This window comes from Brassica napus, chromosome C9 (assembly GCF_020379485.1).
Source record: "Brassica napus cultivar Da-Ae chromosome C9, Da-Ae, whole genome shotgun sequence".
NCBI classification, from domain to species: domain Eukaryota; kingdom Viridiplantae; phylum Streptophyta; class Magnoliopsida; order Brassicales; family Brassicaceae; genus Brassica; species Brassica napus.
The window spans coordinates 15682896-15687453 of NC_063452.1; the positions used below are offsets into that span (position 1 = coordinate 15682896).

At 32.6% G+C, this 4558-nt stretch overlaps 1 long non-coding RNA gene across 1 annotated transcript; it reads right to left on the reverse strand.

Annotated features, from left to right (window-relative positions):
- Window positions 1-406: 406 nt before the first annotated feature.
- On the reverse strand, window positions 407-3201 carry LOC106386398. Its single transcript, XR_001277485.3, has 3 exons — window positions 1578-3201; window positions 1425-1487; window positions 407-1092 (listed from the first exon to the last, which is right to left on the reverse strand). It is a non-coding gene; the product is annotated as an uncharacterized LOC106386398 (long non-coding RNA).
- Between the last annotated feature and the right edge of the window lie 1357 nt (window positions 3202-4558).

Here is a 4558-nt window from a genome sequence, read left to right on the forward strand (position 1 = left end):
AATTAACAAAGGAAAAGAGTCTGAAACTGTGCCACTTCTTCATTTCTCTTATATAAACTACAGATTTGCGGTAGCGAAAGAGAAATTGGCGTTACCATTAAAGAACAATGCGAGGAACACCAGAACTAAATGTTCTCTTGCCGCAGTTTTCTCTTGCTTCCTCAGTTCCTTAAAGCAAATGAATAAAATTTGACTTGTATTGATTGAGAAACTGTGGTAAGGGTTTGTGTGATATCTTAAATTGTTGACTCTACTCCGCATTTTTTTTTCTCTGTCTTTCAGTCTCCCGTTTCTGATGTGTCGATTAGTTCTTTTGTTGCTCTTCTGATACATAAGCCCATTCTTTCAAATAGTAAGTAAATGTAAGCATGTTCAACGTGACGGTAGAAAATAATAGAAGATAACGGATACTCAACAACCCCATTATATTTGTTTATATCGCTAACAAATCTCTATAATACACTATCGAGCATTATGAAAGGAAATCAAGAAAAAGAACACAAATCAAAAATCAGAAAAGAAACAAAATAAAATAATATGAAAAGAACTGGTACAATTAACTGACCAGTAAGAAGGCTCTCTATGGCGAGGATCGTAGCCTCCAAGAAGACAATTTGATTTCAATGGTGCTTGGATTTTTCAATCATTAGGAAATTATTTGGTTTCTTAGAGCTTGTGGAGTGTTTCTTTATAAATATCTCTTCCTCATATCCGAACCATAATCATCTTTCATCATATTGCCTGACCGCAAAAGCCACGTCGTTGTCAGAAGAAGAGACACCATCTCTACTTGTGGGTTTGTCACCGTCACGATGAACGTCATCATCAACATCATTCCCTTCTTTCGCTGTTTCTTTATTGATCAAATATGATCTTCTTCTTTCAAATCCTCAAAATGTTCTACATCTTCTTTCATGCAAAACCGGAAAAGGACTTATTGAGTAACATGAGGAAACACAACGACAAAAATAGAGGTGGCCAGGCCTTTAGAACCTCAGATATAAGAAAAAGGCGTCCACAACGTGCCTTTGGAATCTCAGAAATAAGGAAAAGGCATCCACAAGCGTACTGTGGTGGCGGCTTTAACGCAACCTAGTCAAATATATAAAAGTAAACTTTAGAGATAACACCCAAATGATCATTACAGTGATTTAACGCCATCACTCTTTATGTGTTAACATCATATTCATATTAATCAAGATCACTAAAATGAGTGTACGCCAACACTTTAAAACCAATTTCAGGATCTACAAAATTCTAAGGGTAAACAATTGATGAACTAAAAATAAAGTGACGTGATAGAAACATAGGAAAACAGAAGCTTTATAATTTTTTATTTTTTTGTAACTGAACAGAAGCTTTATAATTTAGCAGAAGAATTCATGTAGGGCAGTAGAAGTTTGGAGTACAGGTAAAAAACTCACTGCCAATCTTCTTCTCGGAACGGAGGTGGTTGAATGTGTTCCGGCAATTGACGTTTACAAAACCTTGGAAGAGAGGTGAACAAAAACAATGAGAGAGTGAATATTATGAGAGTGAGGAAAACAATTGTAGAAGCTTATCACATAGACACATACCTTTTCATCAAGAAGCAGCATATCCACGACCATGATCTCAACCTGTTTTCACATCAAGCTCCTCTAAGAAACATAGAAGATGTGTTACAACTGTCTGTTTACATCGCCCGTTTTTCAAATCAATAGAGATCTGGGATGTCGCCATGTTGTATGATAGTATACGTATTTATAGGAGATAGATTCTAGTGAGGAAGGAGGAGGTAGAGCCGTAGAGGTTTATTTAATGAGACTTAGTAGGAGGAGTGGGATATAAGATAAGATATAAATAATAACTTTAATTAGATGCTGGTCAAGTTTATCCGGAAACGTTACAGAAGAAAAAAAATGTTGGAAGTGAGGATGCTAGGCGTCAGGGGAGACGATGAAGATGCGACAGCAGATAGGGTTTTTATGTGGGCCGCGAAATTGAGCCCAGTTACGGTGGCATATAGCTTCCACAGCTTAGTTTTGATGTGAAGCCCAAAGGGAAGTCGATAACATATAGCTTTAGATGGGATGATTTATAAGAAAATGACAAGTGTCACAATTTGGACCATGCTTTGCTGATGTGGTGCAAGGAGGAGAGGCTCAAGTCTACTTTATTATTATAGATATCTATATATAATTAATGAGATGTTTCTACAAATATATGAAAGCATGTGTTAAAACCGGTGGCATATAGCTTCCACAGCCCAGTTACGGTGGCATATAGCTTCCACAGCTTAGTTTTGATGCGAAGCCCAAAGGGAAGTCGATAACATATAGCTTTAGATGAGATGATTTATAAGGGGATGACAAGTGTCACAATTTGTACCATGCTTTGCTGATGTGGCGCAAAGAAGAGAGACTCAAGTCTACTTTATTATTATAGATACATATCTATATATAATTAATGAGATGTTTTTACAAATACATGAAAGCATGTGTTAAAACCAGAGTTTAAATATTGGCTCATGCGTGAATGGGTGGGCAAGAAAACCGAACTAACTGAACCGAAACTGATCCAAACCAAACCAAACCAAACCAAAGTCTCTTATTAAATAGTTTGGTTTAAAACTAAAGTCACTGTTAACATTATTAACAATGTTTTTTTAATTTTCTATTAAAAATTTAGTTAATTTTGGTTTGATTGTGTTCTTATCAACTTTTTATGATTTTTAAGGTTTTTATTTCAGTTTTGTATTATATTTAATTTACATAGTTTATTTTTATGAGAAATTATTAGCGATGTTTTTATTAATTTTCTATTTATGATAGTTAACTTTGATTTGATTGTGTTCTTATAAACTTTATGGGGTTTTAAAAAGATTTTTGTTTAGTTTTACATTGGATTTAGTTTACATAATTTATTTTTTCATGGTAACCAACATGATGATTTCGTGACCATGCGTTTATGTTTTATAACATGATTTCTCTTAAAAAAACTAAACTAGGGGAACTCGATTGAAAGAAACCGAAACACAAATCAAGCCGAAAACAAACTGAACCGAAACCGATCCAAACCAAACTAATTATGGTTTACTTCAGTTGAAATTTTTTTAGAACCAAATTAACCAGACTGAACCGAACCTAAACCGAATCGATAAAATAACCGAAGTGCCCACCCATAAAGAGGAGAAAGAAACAAAGAAAGCGATTATGTACCTGAAAAATGGACAACATTCAAGGTATTGACTTTGTGCTCGCCTCCAAAATGAAACCAGCTTATCTATGCAAATTGATCTTTTACCTGCACACACATACATATATATACTCGCAGGTTGTGTTCCAAAAAAAAAAAAAATCTCGCAGATTCCACAAAGACCGTTTATGAGAACTCATGCATCTTCTACTTATTCTTTTGAGGTTTTTGTCGATGAAGAAGAATGTATATAATTAGTTGACAAATTTTAAGTGTTTACGCAGAAAGACGGAGATTTTTCGTTTCTGAATTTAAATTATGAAAATTTAGTAAAGCAAGAAGAAGTTTACCAAAAAAAAGTAAAACAAGAAGAATTTCCATCGTAATTCTCTCCCGCGAGTGATGGCCATGGCCCATGAGATTAAGAACTAATAATAAAATCCATGCTTTGTTCATTCATGAAGACAATCATACTCAATTGGTGCACCAACATATTTTTAAAAATGTTATAAGATTTCACATTTATTTTTTTCTTCTTATTATTTGGCCAAATATACATATAAATACAATATTTTATACTCTATATATATATAATCAATGAAATATCTTTGAAATCAAATTAATTTTAATTTTAAAATCATATTAATATCTTTATATTTTAATATTTAAATATTACCTTTATTTATTAAAAACATCTACCATTATTATGAGAAACAAATCAATTTATGTTATATGTTACTCTTACTTTAAATTGTAATTTTTGTTTAGTATAAAATGTCAACCCCGTCAAACCACATCAAATGATGAAGTTGTGTTTTATTTAGTCACATAAACATAACAAAATTGTATTAAAATAGTTAAATCCAACACTATTAAAATGAATGTGTCGTAAGATGAAAAATAAACCTTTTTTTTGTTTACCTATGAGAAAGCATGTAAACTAAGACCATCTCCATGACTACTCCATAATTTACTCCAAAAATAGAGTGGAAAATGAAGTATGAACAAAAAATAAAAAATTACTCCATAAACCTTTTACACAAAAACAATTATCAATTAGATAAAAATGAATCCGAGCCAATCCAAACAATACCAACAGATCAAACAAGTTCTTGTGCTTCAACCGTCTTCCAAATATATGGAACATAGTAACAAAACAAAGCCCCACAACCATTTAACCAAAAAACAATTACATTATTCTGTCAGCAGTCTATGCAAAATTAAATATATTTATGAACACTAACGTACAATAATATATAAACTCATACGGAAACGGAAAACAAACACTACTTCATACTTATGCACAGTAATAACACACTAATAATAGACAATTGTATAGGCACAACTTCAATAAACTCCATCAGTTGCATTTAAGTTATCT